Genomic DNA, 19,458 nt, shown 5'->3' with positions numbered 1-19,458 from the left:
GCACAGCAACGAAGACCCAATGCAGCCATAAATAAATAAATAAATAAATATTTTTTTAAAAAGACATGAATTTACAAGAAGCTCAACAATCCCCAGGTAGGATAAACCCAAATAGACCCAGACTGAGAAATAATGTAGTCAAATTTTCAAAAGCCAAAGACAGAGACACTTGAAAGCAACAAGAGAAAAGTGACTCATTGAATACAACAGATCCTGAATAAGACTGTCACTCAATTTCTCACCAAAACCTTAGAGGCCAGATGGCCTATGATAAATGCTAAAGGGAGTCCTTCAGGTTGAAGATATACAGTATATGAAGAAACTCTACTCCAGTAGAGTAAAATACATGGGCAAATATTTTCATAATTTTGGTTTGTAACTCCACTTTTTATTTTCTACAGAATTTACAAGACAAATAGATAAAAATATTTACAAATCTATGTTATTGGGCACACATTATATACAGGTGCAACATTTTTTAAAATTAATTAATTAATTAATTTATGGCTGTGTTGGGTCTTTGTTTCTGTGCGAGGGCTTTCTCTAGTTGTGGCAATCGGGGGCCACTCTTCATCGTGGGGCATGGGCTTCTCACTATTGCGGCCTCTCTTGTTGCGGAGCACAGGCTCCAGATGTGCAGGCTCAGTAATTGTGGCTCACGGACCCAATTGCTCCGCGGCATGTGGGATCTTCCCAGACCAGGGTGCGAGCCCATGTCCCCTGCATTGGCAGGCAGACTCCCAACAACTGCGCCACCAGGGAAGCCCCCAGATGCCACATTTTGACATTAATAACAAAGGGAGAACAGAATTGTATAGGAGAAGAATTTTGTTATGTGGCTGTAAATAAGTTGGTATTAATTCAAGTTAGATTGTTATAACATTTAGGATGTTATATGTAATACCCATGGTAACCATAAGGATATATCTATAGCATATTAAATCAACAACATATAAAAAGGATTATACACCATGACCAAGTGGGATGTATTCCTGGATGATTCAGCATGTTCAAGGATAGTTCAGCACACATCAATTAATGTAACACACTGCATTTAACAAAATCCAACACCCACTCATGATAAAAGAAACACTCAACAAATTAATAATAGAAGAAGCCTCCTCAACATGATAAAGCCATATATGAAAAACCCATAGATAACATGATACAATGTTGAAAGACTGAAAATTTTTCCCTTAAGGTCAGCAACAAGAGAAGGAAGTTTGCATTCACCATTTCTGTTCAACATAGTATTGGAAGGTCTACCCAGACCACTTAGGCAAGAAAAAGAAAATGCATTTAAATTGGAAAGCAAGAAGTAAGGTTATCTCTATTCTCTGACACAATCTTTTACATAGAAAACCCTAAGGATTCCACAAAAAATATTAGAGCTAATAAATGAATTCAGCAAAGTTGCTGGATACAAAATCAACATGCAAAAAATCAATTTCATTCCTATACATTAACAATGAGAAAACCCCTCCCCATGCAAATTATAAAAACAATTCCATTTACAATAGCATCCATTCCACTTGCAACTATTTTGCATCAAAAAGAATAAACTACTTAGGAATAAATTAACCAAGGAGATCAAAGGTTTGTATGGTGAAAGCTACATAATATTTCTGAAAGAAATTAAAGAAAACATAAACAAATGGAAAGACATCTCATGTTCATCAATAGAAGATGATAATGTTAAGATGACAGTACCACTCCAAGTGATATACAGATTAAATACAATCCCTATCAAAATCCCAGGGGTGCTTTGGTGGAAATAGAAAAACGTATCCTAAAATTCATATGAAATTTCAGTGGCCTGAACAGCCAAAGAAATCTTGAAAAAGAGAACAAAGTTAGAGGGTTTGCTGATCTTGATTTCAAAACTTACTACAAAGCTACAGTTATCAAAACAGTGCAGCACTGGACAGACAAAGAGCAAACAGAATATAATAGCGACCCCAGAAACAAACCTTTGTGTATATTGTCAACTGATTTTTAACAAAAGTGCCAAGACAATTTAATGGGGAAAAGACAATCTTTTCAACAGATGTTGCTAGGAAAACTGGCTCAAGTTGTAATGAAGTTGAGCCCTTACCAAAAACCATATACAAAAATTAACTCAAAATGGAAAAAAGACCTAAACTTAAGACCTAAAACCATAAAACTCTTACAAGAAAACATAGGGGGAAAGCTTCGTGACAACAGATTTGGTGATAGGTTATTGGATATGATACCAAAAGCACAGGCAAACAAAAGAAAAAATAGATAAATTGGACTAAATCAAAATTTAAAACTTGTTTATTAAAGGTCACTATCAAGAGGGTGAAAAGAGGGACTTCCTTGGTGGTCCAGTGGTTAAGAATCTGCCTTCCAATGCAGAGGACGCAGGTTTGATCCCTGGTCGAGGAACTAAGATCCCACATGCTGCAGGGCAACTAAGCCCATGCACTCTAGAGCCTGCATGCCACAACTAAAGACAAGCCCGTGCACTGCAACAAAAGATCCCACATGCCACAATGAAGATCCCGCATGCCACAACTAAGACCTGATACAGCCAAAAAAAAAAGAGAGAGAGAGTGAAAAGAAAAGAATTGGAGAAAATATTTGCAACACACATATTAGTATCCACAATATATAAAGAATTCCTACAACTCAACAACAAAAACAAACATACAAGAAGAATTTATGCCTATCCTCAAACTATTCCAAAAGATTGAAGAGGAGGGAACACTCCTAAGTCATTCTATGAAGCCACCATCAACCTGATACCCAAACCAGATAAAGACACTATCAAAAAAGAAAATTAGAGGCCAATATCTTTGTTGAATATAGTTGCAAAAATCCTCAACAAAATATTAGTAAACCGAATCCAACAATATATAAAAAGGATCATACACCATGATCAAGTTGGATTCACTCCATGGTCACAAGGCTGGTTCAACATATGCCAATCAATCAGTGTGATATACGGCATTAACAAAAGGAAAGACAAAAACCACCTGATCATCTCAGTAGACAAAGAAAAAGCATTTGACAAAATTAAACATCCACTCACAAGAAAAACTCTCACTAAAGTGGGTATAGAGGGAACATATCTCAATATAATAAAAGCCATTTATGACAAACCCACAGCAAGTATAATACTCAACAATGAAAACTGAAAGCCTTCCTGCTAAATTCAGGAACAATACAAGGATGCTACAGCAATCAGATAAGAAAAAGAAATAAAAGTTATCCAAATTAGAAAGGAAGGGTAAAACTGTCACTATTTGCAGATGACATGATACTCTATATAGAGAACCCTAAAGTCTCCACACAAAAACTATTAGAACTAATAAATGAATTCAGCAAGGCAGCAGGACACAAGATTAACATATAGAAATCTGTTGCATTTCTTTACACTAATAGTGAAATATCAGAAGGAGAAAGTTAAAAAAAAATTCCGTTTAAAATCACATAAAAAATACCTAGGAATAAACATAATCAAGGAAGTGAAAGACCTATACACTGAAAACTATAAAACTTTGATAAAGGAAATTGGAGATGATTCAAAGAAATGGAAATAATATCCCATGCTCTTGGATTGGAAGAATTAATATCGTTAAAGTGGCCATACTACCCAAAGCAATCTACAGATTTAATGTGATCCCTATCAAAATATCCATGACATTTTCCACATATCTAGAGCAAATAATTCTAAAATTTATATGGAACCACAAAAGACCCAGAATTGCCAAAGCAATCCTGAGGTAAAAAGAACAAAGCTGGAGGCATAACCCTTCCAGACTTCAGACAATACTACTCAACTATGGTAATCAAAACAGCATGGCACTGGCACAGAGACACATAGGTAAATGGAACAGAACAGAGAGCCCAGAAATAAACCCACACACCTACAGTCAATCTATGACAAAGAAGGCAACAATATATAATGGAGAAAAGACAGTCTCTTCAACAAGTGGTGCTGGGAAAGCTGGACAGCTACATGTAAATCAATGAAATTAGAACACTCCCTCACAGCACATATAAAAATAAACTCAAAATGGTTTAAAGACCTAAACATAAGATGTGATACCATAAAACTCCTACAAGAAAACATAGGCAAAACATTCTCTGACCTAAATCATAGCAATATTTTCTTAGATCAGTCTTCCAAAGTAAAAGAAATAAAGGCAAAATAAACAAATGGGACCTAATCAAACTTAAAAGCTTTTGCACAGCAAAGGAAACTATCAACAAAATGAAAAGACAACCTATGGACTGGGAGAAAATATTTGCAGACAATGAGACTGATAAGGGGTTAATATCCAAATTATATAAAGAGCTTATACAACCCAATATTGAAAAAACAAACAACCCAAACAAAAAATGGGGAGAAGACTTAAATAGACATTTCCCTAAAGAAGACATACAGATGGCCTAATTAAAGGCCACATGAAAAGGGACATGGAAAGATGCTCAACATCGCTAATTATTAGAGAAATGTAAATCAAAACCACAATGAGTACCACCTCACACCAGTCAGAATGGTCATCTGTAAATGGCCATCTGTAAGGTCTATAAATAATAAATGCTTGAGAGGGTATGGAGAAAAGGGAATACTCCTACACTGTTGGTGGGAATGTAAATTGGTGCAGCCACTATGGAAAACTGTATGGAGGTTCCTTAAAAAACTAAAAATAGAACTACCATATGATCCAGCAATTCCACTCCTGGGTGTATATCCAGGAAAAATGAAAACTCTAATTCAAAAAGATGCATGCACCCCAATGTTCATAGCAGCACTGTTTACAATAGCCAAGACATCAAAATATCCCAAGTGCCCATCAACAAGATAAGTGGCCTAAGAAGATGTGGTATATATATACAATGGAATATTACTCAGCCATAAAAAAGAATGAAATATCGCAATTTGAGGCAACATGGATGGATCTGGAAAATGTTATAGTTATTGATGTAAGTCAGACAGAGGAAAGACAAATGCTTTATATCACTTATATCTAAAAAATAATACAAATGAGTCTATATACAAAACAGAAAGAGACTCACAGACATAGAAAACAAACTTATGATTACCAAAGGGGAGAGGGAAGGGGGGGTAAAAATTGGGTGTATGGGATTAACAGATACAACCTATTATACACAAAATAGATAAATTACAAAGATTTACTCTACAGTACAGGGAATTATATTCAGTATCTTATAATAACCTATAATGAAAAATAATCTGAAAAAATATATATATATAACTGAATCACTTGCTGTACACCTGAAACTAAACAATATTATAAATCAACTATACTTCAATTTTAAAAATTGTTAAAATGGTAAATGTTGTGTTATGTATACTTTACTACAATAAAAAATCTCTTTCCTGGTAATAAGTATGCAATGAGTAAATGTTAATCATAATTATTATCTAGTATTTAAATGAGTAGTCTCACATCAGTAAGTTAAAAAATAATAAATCTACAATATTGGTCTAAGCTATGATTAAAAGAATAATATTTGTTCAGAGAAGGTAGAGACCAATGCTAATTGAAAGAGTTTTTTCATCTCAGGTAGGAATGCAAAATTAACATCAGAGGAGGTTTTTATATGGACAGAGCATATAATAAAATAGGCAGATGTAGGGAAGAATACAATATGAAAAACTTGAAATGGAGTACAGGAAGAGTAAATCTTGCCAACTCCAGTATAATTGATTTTCCTCTCTAGTACCTCAAGCCCTTGAAGGTTTTGAATCCAGATTCTGTGACCCAAAATGCATTCATTTGGCATAGTCTCCATAGACAACCTGGGTCATGATCGGAAACTGTTTGAAGTGATCCCTCAAATGTGGAAAGGAAGGGTATGTCAGTCAGGCAACATTTTTCCCATCTTGCAACCATAGAGACATTTGTTGAACATCTACTATAGCCCAGGCCATTGAGGAGCTATGTGTTTCTAGAAAAGCCTCAGTCATATACTTTACCAAATGTCCTAAGTATGAAGTGCAAAAAGTCAAATCTATTTTTCATTCAGTTATTTATTGATCCCATCATTGAATCAGGTCCTGCTGTTGGCTAATGGATATGTAATACACAGTTTGCTCCCTGAGGCTCACATAGTGTAGTACAGGAAACAGATATAGGGTTAAATAATCATAAATGTTGTGGAATAGAAGCATGTGAAAGATATGCAAGAGTACAGAAGAGCCTGTGACAAATTTTGAAGCTGGGTCTGGGAAGGCTTCTCAGAGAAGGTAACATTTAAACTGAGTCTTGAAGGGTGAGAGTGACATCACTGGGCAGAGAAGGGAGAAAAGATCATTCCTAGGCAAAGGATAACCTATGTACAATTGGTCAAGAGCTATATTACAGAAATTGTAAATATGCTGTCCCCAAGCTAGAAGCAGCTTCCCACCCACTTTACCTGACTGGTTCTGACTCATCAGCTCAGTGGTTAGTTTCTCAGGCAAGTAGCCTCTGAGATACCTGATTAGGGCAAAACTGCTATTTTTACTGGTCATCAAACAATATAAATCCTTGTTGTAACACTTAAAACTGCTGAGAATTTCCATTTTTTTTATGACTGATAAATATCTGTCTCCCTATCTATGCTGCAAGACTCAGGCACAGTCTTAGCACAGTTTCTGGACCACAGAAGGTGCTCAATAAATATCTGAGGAATTAATGAATGAATGAAGTGAATAAACCCCCTCAAGACATGACAAGTGAGTTGCCTATGACCGATAAATAGAAGACAAAGACAAATCCCCAGGATTCCTGATCTCTGGCCAGGGCTCTTTTCAATAACAAAAAGCCCTGGGTTAGGGAAACATTTTGTAGATATTTTGAAATTCAGCATTTTCCATCAATATAAAGACAAAGTTATATTCTTCTTAAACCGCTGTACCATTCTTTTTTGTGGTCATCTCCAAGGGCTCTCAAATGACCTTGAAAGGTCACAGACTTTGGAAGCAGTGATTTCTCTCTCTCTCTTTTGGGTACTGATATTCACATTATTCCACCTCTCAGGGAACTGTGAGATGAGATCTCAGATTTGACAAATATTTCCATTATCTGCCCTGGATAAAATGGGAATGACTTCTACTGTGCTTTTTTACTCTCTTCACACAAGTGATTCATGGTGATTTGTGAATGGAATACTAGGACAAATGGTATCTATATTTCTATATTTATTAAATATTTCCAAATTGCATTAAAATTGTTGTACCAATTTATAGTCGCTTAGCAATGTATGAGAATCCCCACTGATCCACATCCTCACCAACTCCTGTTTTCACACTAATTTTCCCAAACATATTGATTGTGGAATGGTAGCTCACTATGGCTATAATTGGCATTTCTTTGGTTATTTGTGAGGATAAGCTTCTTTTCAAATGTTTCTTGTCCATCTAGTTTCCTCTTCTGTGGATTTTCTGTTCATGTATACCCTTCACCCACTTTTTTTTTTGCATTTACAAATAATTATGTATGAATTGTGTATATAATCTGAATACTAATCTTTTGTCGGTTATACATGTTGCAAATATCTACTCTCAGACTACAACTTCTTTTTACACTTTATGATATTTTTGGATGCCCAACAGTTTTAAATTTTAATATAATCACCTTACTCTTTTATGTTTGCATTTGGGATCTTGCTTATGAATTATTTCCTACTCCATGGTATCAAAGCTATTGTACTATATTTTCTTTCAAGAGTTTAACAGATTTGCTTTTCATAGTTCTTTCTCTTTTCCCCCTATAATTGATATGTAACATTATATTAATTTCAGGAATGCAACATAATCATTTAAAATTTGTATATAGTGTGAAATGATCATAATAACTCTAACATCCATCACCACACAGTTACAATTTTTCTTTTCTTGTGATGAGAACTTTTAAGATTTACTTTCTTTGAGACTTTCAGATATACAATACAATATTATTAACTATAGTCACCACGCTGTACATTACATCCCAAGGATTTATTTATTTTATACCTGGAAGTCTGTACCTCTTAATAACGGTCATCCATTTCACCCACCCACCCCCACTTACTCCACACCTCTGGCAACGACCAATCTGTCCTCTGTATCTGTGAGTTTAGTTTTTGGATTTTTTTTTCTTTCCACATATAGGTGAGATCATATGGCATTTGTCTTCTGTATGACTTATTTCACTTAGCATAATGCCCTCAAGGTCCATTAGTTTTGTCACAAATGAGATTTCTTTCCTTTTTGTAGCTGAATAATATTCCATTGTATATAGAAGATATACAGATGGCCAACAGGTATATGAAAAGGTGCTAAACATCATTAATCATCAGGGAAATGAAAATCAAAACCATGAGCTATCCCCTCACACCTGTTAGAATGGCTGTCATCAAAAAGACAAGAGATAACAAATGTTGGTGAAGATGTGGAGAAAAGGGAACCCTTGTGCACCGCTGGTGGGAATGTAAGTTGGTGGAGCCACACTAGAAAACAGTTTGGAGGTTCCTCAAAATATTAAAAATAGAACTACCATATAATCCAGCAATCCCACTTCTGGTATACCCTGAACAACATGGGTTTGAACTGCCTGGGTCCATTTATATATGGATGTTTTCAGTAAATACATACTACAGTACTACAAGATCCATAGTTAGTTGAATCCTCAGATGCAGAACCGCAGATCCAGAGGGCTGGCTGTAAAATTATACTCGGTTTTCAACTGCGTTGGGAATTTGTGCTCCTAACCCCTGCATTGTTCAAGGGTCAACTGTATATCCAAAGGAAATGAAAACAGGATTTCAAAGAGATATCCGCACTCCCATGTTCATTGCAGAATTATTCACAATAGCCAAGATATGAAAACAACTTAAGTGTCTGTCAGTGGATGAATGGAATAAAAAGACGTGGTGTATATACAATGGAATATTTTTCAGCCATGGGACTTTATTTCAAAGGAGCAACAGGATTAGTTTTCAGATTCAACTCTTTTGAATGTTCACTACTTTGGACTTTAACTTTTGAGTGGTTTTAGTTTTTAGACTTTAAACAGGAAATATGAGTGGAAGGAAAATTTTCTCAAATTTGGTACATCTTACGTTGGGTATTTCATTATTCCTTATTGCAGAATCTCTGTGATAGGGTTTATTAGACAGTAGAACTAAGCATAATTTGGGATGGAAAAAAATTATAGACTGATGTGAAAAGCCAGAGCTGAACAGTAGCTAAGATAGTAAAAATACATTTTATTCAGGACTATATCAATAGGGGAAAAGAGACCTCAGGCTCAATTCTGAATACAGCATGGACAAGTGGAAATTTATAGCCAGGGTCAGTGGATGAAAAATTCTCAGAGGAAACATCAGGGGTAAGGGTGGTTCTGGCTAAATCAACCTAACAGGATTCTTGTTGAAGGCAGGCCAGCATGATCTGTCATCACTTGGGGGATGGTGGATGATGAGGAACCTGATCAGATATCAAGAGTGATCAGATGTCAAGGGTGGAGGGTTCTAGTTCAACTGACTTAGCAGAGTTCTTGCTACATCTAGATTTCATAATAAGTGCACAGATAGACCTAGGAGATGGTTCAACAATCTGACTAAAGTTTGGTCAGACAAAGAATCTTTGTCACAGGATTGTTGGCCTTTGGGCAAAGCAAGACCTTGGGGTTAATTAAACTAATGTGCTATGAATGACCCAATTCAGAGACTTCTGGAGGCAAATTATACATTTTCATTAGCAGTCCAAAAGGATGCCCCAAGTAACAAGGGTTGGTAGTGGGGCAGTTGTCTCACGAAGATGCAAGCAAGGCTATACTAATAAATTATTGACTCCAGAGGGTTTTGGCCATATCCGTTGAGTTAACAGAACAAAACCTGGGGAACGTTAGTGAATAATGCTTCTTTCCCACTAATCCATTTTTCAAGAGGAGAGATTTTCCCTAAATATTCTTGGCTTCTTGCCTTACCTCTTATTTCTCTCCTGGAAAGGTGGAGCAAAATAGCTGATTAGAGAATTTATTGCTGCTTAGCTCCAAATTAACCCTTTGTTGCCTGATCTGTGAGAAGAGATCTTTCTTTTTAAACATTTTTTCTTTCACCAGCTAGCATGATGTTTAGTTTCGTCATTAGAGAGTGTTGGAGAAACAATGCAGCAGGAAGGAGTTCTTGGTTCGAGTGTGGCTCTCTCTCCAAGTTCCTGAAAATAGGCTCTCTTCTCTACTGCTTGGTTCCATAGTTTTCTCCAGTACAAAGTGCCTTTCTGGCACAGCTTTCTCCAGCATTTGGCCACCATGTTTTCTTTACTCAGTCACAGACATCATAGCAGAGCTCTTCAAACAAATGTGTCTGTGTCCCAGCCAGGGCTCTATCCTTATACCCTTTCTAAAGCCCTACAAATGCACACTTGGGGGACCTCATGCACCCAGCCATCTAGCAAGCCAGTACCTGGCCTTTATCAGCTGACAGCCACCAGGAGCTGTCCTGGCCCAAGCCTTTCATGGATATATGCTAGGTACCTACAAAGGGAGGCCTCTATAGCTCCACATTCCAGTAGTGTCCATAGTGATACCCCAACTCCCTCTACATGTCTATCTATCAGCTTCTGCTCATCTCACTGCCTGGTGTAAATCATATCTGGGGTCTGAGCGACTCAGCAAACTTCTCTGCTATAGTTGGTCTTTCATGAAGTATGAACCCCTCTCCTTCCAAGTTGGTCCTTCCTTAGGTACACTGCCTCAGCCCCAGAGACCCTTGAGTCCCTTTCCATCTCAACAGTATATAAAAAGAGCTCTATATAATTACTATTATTGCTTAATAATTCTTTATATTAAACTTCCCTGTTTCAGTTACTGTGTAGTTTCCTGTCTTCTGATTAAACCTAGACTGCCCTGGCCCTACTTCTTTTCTCTTCTGCTGTGGAATCTGCCTGTCTGCATAGAGCACAAAGCATGCATTCCCTAGGCCACGCCTTGGGACTGGGTATTAAGAGTCTGTTTTTTCCACTGCCATGATTTACTAAGCCAGTCTATTTATTTCTGGAGTCCAGTCATGAATCTCATTGGACTCCCACATAAACCGTCCTCCAATTTGCCTTTATCTACAATAAAGGCAATATTTAGCTTCCATATGTCTTAACACTTTGTCCCAAATCTCAGTTGAATAAAATTCATGGGAGGAAATGGGGTGATATATACTTGGCCTCTTCAGAAGCCCCAGCACACAATGTCACATGATATAAAAATGTTACAGACTATCCCATGCTTTTATGATCTTGCTTATAGTAATTTCCATAAATAGCTTTTGGGAGGAGAAAAATCCAGACTTGCCACAACATGATCTATAAGAATGAATGAAAAAGCCCCATGCTCACTTTCCAGACCAAGGGGACTTAATACTTAGACCCAAGATAGTTGAAACCATGGAAGAAAAGTTTCTATTAGGCAGCAGTGGGATGGACAGAACTGGAAGTGTTAAGAGAGAGGACTGAAAATGATTAGTGAGCATTTCCTACTATACTCAAGCCTCCAGTCCGGTTGTCACACCCACATTTTGCTCACTCACTCAGCCCCCTCAAAAGGTAGATTCAAATTAAGAAGCCAGTGGAGGTTTGAATTCAAGATGTTGACATAAGAGGCTCCTTAATATACCACCTCCCACAGACACACCAAATCTACAGCCACCTATGGAATAATTCCCTCTGAAAGAAATCCAGAAACGAGCTGAGTGACTCCTACATATCAGGAAAATGAGAAAAAATCCACAGTGAAACAGGTAGAAAAGTCTGAGACACAAACTCGCCATAAAACCCACTGCTGGCACAGTGACACACAGTCAAGAGAGAACCCAACTCCCAGCTTCTCCCTGAGGGGTAAAAGGTTTGGACCACATATCTGGCACCCTAACTTTTAAGAATTCCACCTGAGAGACAGACCCCCAAAATATCTAGCTCTGTAAGCCAATGAGATGTGTCCACAAGACTCACAAGGCTATAGTGAACTAAGAAACAGTTCTTAACAGTCTTGTGAAGAATCACTGTGGCTATTCTCCCAGGGCTTGGCGCAGAAGTAGCAGACTAATTTTGTCTTTTAACCTTCATACTAGATTTATAAGTGAGTAACCCACCACCATTACAACACTAGATTATTCTGGACTTAACTAAATAGTTACCTTTACCAGTGAGATTTATACTTTCATATGTTTTCCTGTTACTAATTAGCACCCTTTCTTTCATCTTAAAGAAGTTGGTCAGACAGCAGCTTTTAAAGTATGCAAATATAAACTTCCCTGGTGGTTCACTGGTTAAGACTCTGTGCTTCCATTGCAGGGGGCATGGGTTCAATCCCTGGTCAGGGAACTAAAGACCCCGCATGCCCCGTGGTATGGCCAAAAAATTAAAATAAAAAAAAACGTATGCAGATATATCTCTTCTGGGGAAGACTAGGAGATGGCTGTTTCTGTCTGCTCCCTCTGTATTAGTCCCTGGAGGAATAGCCAGTTAAGAACTGCTTAGTTTTGTTTTGGTTTTTTGCTACCATCCCGTTGAACCCATGAACACAAGCACCACTGGCCACCAGAGTCAGGCTATAAGGAATGTGTCCTCTGGACAGCAGCCACCATAACCGGGGTGCCAGACTTGTGCACAAGCTCCTTTCATGAAGACTCGAGCATTCAGGCACAGAGGGAGAGCACAAAGATGGGGCCAACTGGTGTCCTGGTCTCTGGGGAGAATTGCAGTTAGCCCCTATATATGTGTTAAATTAGAAGCATACCCCTCAGGCCGCAGCTTTTAAGATGAGCAAATAGACCTCTTTCACTGAAAGACTGGAGTTTCAAATAAACAACCTAACTTCACACCTCAAGAAACCAGAAGAAGAAGAACAAATTAAGTCCAAAGTTAACAGAAAGAAGGAAATAATAAAGATCAGAGTAAATAAATAAAGACCAGAAAAACAATAGGAAATATCAACAAAACCAATAGCTGATTTTTCAAAAACATAACCAAAATTGACAAACCTTTAGCTATACAAAGAAAAAAAGAGAGAAGACTCAAATAAATAAATAATAATAAAGATGTTACAACTGATACTACAGAAATACATAGGATCATAAGAGACTGCTATGAATATGCCAACAAGTGAGATAATCTAGAAGAAGTGAACAAATTCCTAGAAACACACAACCTACCCAGACTGTACTGGGGGGCTTCCCTAGTTGTGCAGTGGTTAAGAATCCGCCTGTCAATGCAGGGGACACAGGTTCTGGTCCAGGAAGATCCCACATGCCGCAGAGCAACTAAGCCCGTGTGCCACAACTACTGAGCCTGGGCTCTAGAGCCCATGAGCCACAACTACTGAAGCCAGCGTGCCACAACTACTGAAGCCTGCGTGCCTAGACCCTGTACTCTGCAACAAGAGAAGCCACCACAATGAGAAGCCCTCTCACAGCAACGAAGAGTAGCCCCCACTCGCCTCAACTAGAGAAAGCCTGTGCACAGCAACGAAGACAGAATGCAGCCAATAAATAAATAAAATCTATAAAAAGACTATATTAGGAAGTAATAGAAAATATGAACAGGCCAATAATGAGTAAAAAAAAGTGAATCAGTTATTAAAAACCTCCCAACACAGAGAACCCCAGGACCAGATGGTTTCACTGGCAAATTCTACCAAACATTTAAAGAATTAATGTCAATTGTTCTCAAACTCTTCCCAAAAACTGAAGAGGAGGAATATTTCCAAACTCATTTTACCACATCAGCATTAACCTGATACCAAAGCCAGAAAAGGACAAAAAAGAAAACTATAGATCAATATCCCTGATGAATGTAAATGCAAAACTTCTCAACAAAATATTAGTAAACTGAATTCAAGAACACATTAAAGGATTAAACATCATGACCAAGTGGAATTTATCCCTGGAATGGAAGGATGGTTCAACATTCACTAGTCAATAAATATGATACTCCACAATAATAGAATAAAAGGTTAAAATCACATGATCATCTCAATAGATGTAGAAAAATCATCTGACAAAATACAATGTCCTTTCATGATAAAAACTCTCAAGAGGGGGCTTCCCTGGTGGTGCAGTGGTTAAGAATCTGCCTGCCAATGTGGGAGACACGGGTTTGAGCCTTGGTCCAGGAAGATCCCACATGCCGCGGAGCAACTAAGCCTGTGTGCCACAACTACTGAGCCTGTGTTCTACCACCCATGAGCCACAAGTACTGAGCCCGCAGGCCACAACTACTGAAGCCTGTGCTCCCGGAGCCCATGCTCTGCAACAAGAGAAGCCACCACAATGAGCAGCTTGCGCACCGCAATGAAGAGTAGCCACCGCTCGCCACAACTAGAGAACGCCCACGGGCAGCAATGAAGACCCAATGCAGCCAAAAATAAATAAATAAATAAATAAATAAAATTTAAAAAATATGTTAAAACCCTCAAGAGATTGGGTATAGAGGGATTATACCTCAACATAATAAAGGACATGTATGACAAAACCACAGCTAACATCATACTCCACAGTGAAAAATTCAAAGTTTTCCCCTATGATCAGGAACAAGACAAGGATGCCCACTCTCACGACTTCTATTCGATACAGTACTGGAAGTCCTAGCTAGAGCAATTAGGTAAGACAAAGAAATAAAAGGCATACAATTCAGAAAAAAAGTAGTAAAAGGGTTTATTTGTAGATTATATGATTTCTATATATAGAAAATCCCAGACTCAACCAAAAAAACTGTTGGTACTAATCAACAAATTCAATAAAGTTGCAGGGTATAAAATCAACAAACAGAAATCAGTTGCATTTCTATACAATATCCATGAAACATTTGAAAAAGAAATATCCCATTCACAATAGTATCAAAACCAATAAATACCTAGAAGTAAATTTAACCAAGGAAGTGAAAGATCTCTACAATAAAAACTATAAGACTTTGTTGAAAGAAACTGAAGAAGACACAAACAAATGGAAAGACATCTTGTGTTCATAGATTTGAAAAATTAATATTGTTAAAATGTCCATACTACCCAAAGCCATATATAGATTCAATGCAATCCATATCAAAATTCCAGTGGCATCTTTCACAGAAATAGAAAAAACAATCCTAAATTTTGTAGGGAATCACAAAAGACCCCAAATTGTCAACACAATACAAGAAAGAAGAACAAATACAGAGGCATCATACCCCCTGATTTCAAACTATACTACAAAGCTATAGTATAAAACAGTTATGCTAGTGACATAAAGAGAGATACATAGCCCAGTGGAACAGAATAGAGAGCACAGAATTAAACCCCAACATATATGGTCAACTAATATTCAACAAGGGAGCCAAGCACCCTTGGTTTGGAATGGGGAAAAGGATAGTGTCTTCAACAGATGGTATCGGGAAAACTAGATAACCACATATGGAAAAATGAAATTGGATCTCTGTCATACATTACTAACAAAAATTAACTAGAAATGAATGGAAGACTTAAACATAAGACTTGATACAATAAAGTGCCTAGAAGAAAACATGTAGAAGAGGCTCCTCAACACTGGTCTTGGTAATCAGTTTTTTGGATAGGACACCAAAAGCAAAGGCAACAAGCAAAAACCAACAAGTGGGACCACATCAAATTTAAAAGCTTCTGCATAGCAAAAGAAACAAACAAAATGAACAGCAACCTAAAGAATGGGAGAAAATATCTGCAAATCATATATCTGATAAGGGGTTAATATCCAAAATATATAAGGAATTCATACTACTCAATAGCAAATAAAACAAACCATCTGATTAAAGAAATGGGCAGAGGAACTACATAGACATTTTTCTAAAGAAGGAATCCAAATGGTTAACAGGTACCTGAAAAGATGCTCAACACCACTAAACATCAGGAAAATGCAAATGAAAACCACATTGACACATCACCTCACACTTGTTACAATGGCTATCATAAAGAAGACAAGAGATAACAAGTGTTGACAAGGATGTGGAGAAAGGAGCCTCTTACACACTGTTGGTAGGAATGTAAATTTGTTCAGCCACTAAGGAAAACAATATGGAAGTTCCTCAAAAAGTTAAAAATAGGGCTTCCCTTGTGGCGCAGTTGTTGAGAGTCCGCCTGCCGATGCAGGGGACACAGGTTTGTGCCCCGGTCCGGGAAGATCCCACATGCCGCGGAGCGGCTGGGCCCGTGAGCCATGGCCGCTGAGCCTGCGCATCCGGAGCCTGTGTTCCGCAGCGGGAGAGGCCACAACAGTGAGAGGCCCACGAACCGCAAAAAAAAAAAAAAGTTAAAAATAGAACTACTATATGATCCAACAATCCCACTTCTGGGTATATACCCAAAGATAATAGAAACAGGATACTGAAGAGATATATACACTCCCATGTTTATTGCATCGTTATTCACAATAGCCAAGGTACGGAAACAACCTAATTTCTCTTCAACAGTGAATGGATAAAAAAGATGTGATATATGTATGTGTATATATATATATATATATATATATATATATATATATATATATATATATATACACATAAACACACACACACACACACAGTGGAATATTATTCAGCCATGAGAAAGAAGGAAATCCTACCATTTTCACAACATGGATGGACCTTGAGGACTTTATGCTAAGCGAGAAAAATCAGAGAGAAAAAGACAAATACTGTATTTTATCACTTATATATGGAATCTAAAAAAAGCCAAATTCATAAGAACAAAGAGTAAAATGGTGGTTACCAGGGGCTGGGGGCATAGGAGAGACATTAAGGATACAAACTTGCAACTAGTAGATAAATAAGTCCTGGTGATCACTGGATCACCATTAACACAGTACATAGCACAGTACAGTGATTATATGCAACAAATTTGTATTATAAACATCACACCAGCTAACAGACTAGCTCTTAATAATTCCCACCACAAAAACGAAATGATAATTATGTGACATGATAGAGGTGCTAGCTAATGCAACAATGGCAATCATATTGCAATATATGAATGTATCAAATCATCATGTTGTATACCTTAAACTTACACAATGTTATATATCAAATATAATTCAATGTAAAAAAGAAATTAAATTCATAGTTTAAAAATTCCAGAAAGAGAAAATTCCAACCCAGATGGTTTTGCTATTGAAGTCCATCAAATAGTTAAAGAATACATAATGGGAATTCTGCATAATCTCTTCCAAAAAAACAGAAAGGAAAATGTCCTAACTCATTTTATGAGGCTAGCATTACTCTGATACCAAAACCAGACAAAGACAGCACCAAAAAAAAAACAGTAAAAGTACAGACCAATACCCTTGTTAACATAGACACAAATCTGCTCAACAAAAAGTTAGCAAATCACAACCAGCAATACAGTATGTATCACAAGCAAGTTGGGTTTATCCCAGGAATGCAAAGCTGGTTTAATATTCAGAAATCAATTAATGTAATCCACCATATTAAACTAAAAAAAAAGAAAAACCATATGATCATATCAACTTATGCAGAAAAAGCATTTGACAAAATTTAAGGTCTATTCATAATAGAAACTCTCAGCAACCTAGGAGTAGAAATGACTTTTCTTAACCTAATAGAGGACCTAACACTAGTGGTTAAAGATTGAATGCCTTCTCTCCCAGATCAGGGATAAGACAATGATGTCCACTCTCATTGCTCCTATTCAACATCATACTGGATGTCCTAGCCAGTGAAATAATAATAATACCCCACTGTTCACTGCAGCACTATTTACAATAGCCAGGACATGGAAACAACCTAGATGTCCATCAACAGAGGAATGGATAAAGATGATGTGATACATATATACAATGGAATATTACTCAGCCACAAAAAGGAACAAAATTGGGTCATTTGTAGAGATGTGGGTGGACCGAGAGTCTGTCATACAGAGTGAAGTAAGTCAGAAAGAGAAAAACAAATATTGTATATTAACACATATATGTGGAATCTAGAAACATGGTACAGATGAACCTACTTTCAGGGCAGGAATAGAGACGCAGAAGTAGAGAATGGACATGTGGACACGGGGGAAAGGGAGGGTGGGACGAATTGGGAGATTAGGATTGACATATATACACTACCATGTGTAAATAGATAGCTAGTGGGAACCTACTATAAAGCACAGGAAGCTCAATTTGGTGCTCTGTGATGACCTAGATGGGTGGGATGGGGGAGTGGGAGAGAGGTCCAAGAGGGAGGGGATATATGCATATATATAGCTGATTCACTTCATTGTACAACAGAAACTAACACAACATTGTCAAGGAATTATACTCCAATAATAATAATAATGATAATAATAACAACAATGATAACAATATGAAGAAGGAGAAGGAGAAGAAGCAGCAGAAACAGAAGCAGCATACTGTGGAACACAGTATGGTGGTTCATCAAAAAACTTAAACATTTAATTACCATATGATCCAGTAATTCCACTTCTAGGTATATCCACCAATTAATTGAAAGCAGGGTTTCAAAGAGATGTTTGTATACCATGTTCACAGCAGTATTACTCACAACAACCAGAAGATGGAAACAACCCACATGTCCTTCAAGAGATAAACGGATAAACAAAATATGGTATAAACATACAATGAAATATTATTCAGCCTTCAAAAGGAATGAAATTCTGATACAGGCTACAACATGGGTGAACCATGAAAGCATTATATACTAAGTTAAATAAGCCAGGCACAAAAGAACAAATATTATATGGTTCTACTTACATGAGGTACCTAGAATAGTCAGATTCATAGAGACAGAAAGTAGTATAGTGGTTACCAGAAGGGAGGGGTGATCACTAATTATTGTTTCGTGTGTACAGAGTTTCAGGTTAGGATGATGAAAAAGTTCTGGAGATGGATAGTGGTGGTGGTTGGACAACAATGTGAATGTACTAATGCCACTAAACTATACATTTAAAAATGATTAAAATGGTAAATTTTATCTTATGCATAATTTATCACATACACAAAAAAGATAGGCCTAGCATGGAAACAAATCTGTTGGTCATGAGTCAGTAAATGTTGCTGAAGCCATCGTAGTGGGATATAGTTGCTCAAAAAGAAAAATATTACAGATTAAGAGAAGATGGTCAATAACAGAATCCTGACTTTAAGAAGGCAAGTGGAAAACAATTCACTAATGTTTTTGTTGCTGTTATTATTTGTTTTAGTGATCAGAGGATTAGAATTAGAAAAATGAAAGAGAATTTTGAAGGAAGTCAAGGAAATTGTCAAGAATGGGGTTGTGATACCTTTCTGAAAAGAAATGTGATGAACACAAAGATCTTGGATATGCATCATCATAACTAGATCTGTAGGATAAAATCCCAGAGGTGGGATTGCTCAGTCAAAGGATAAATGCAAATGGAATTTTGAAAGATGCTGCCAAATTGCCTTCCAAATAGTTTGTACCAATCGGCAGTCCCTCTAACAAGGTAAGTTTTCAAATTT

General features: G+C 37.1%; 1 protein-coding gene across 1 annotated transcript in view; it reads left to right on the top strand.

Moving 5' to 3' along the window:
• Positions 1–19,248, top strand: part of ZNF260 (zinc finger protein 260) — a 37,970-nt gene extending 18,722 nt beyond the window's left edge. The window contains exon 4 of the transcript XR_014298231.1: positions 19,179–19,248. The gene's annotated coding sequence lies outside the window, so the exon portion shown is untranslated. The remainder of the gene's footprint in view (positions 1–19,178) is intronic.
• The last annotated feature ends 210 nt before the right edge of the window (positions 19,249–19,458 follow it).

This window comes from Grampus griseus (genome assembly GCF_964374135.1).
Source record: "Grampus griseus genome assembly, chromosome: 19".
Classification (NCBI taxonomy): Eukaryota; Metazoa; Chordata; class Mammalia; order Artiodactyla; family Delphinidae; genus Grampus; species Grampus griseus.
This window is presented reverse-complemented; position numbering and strand designations above follow the sequence as displayed.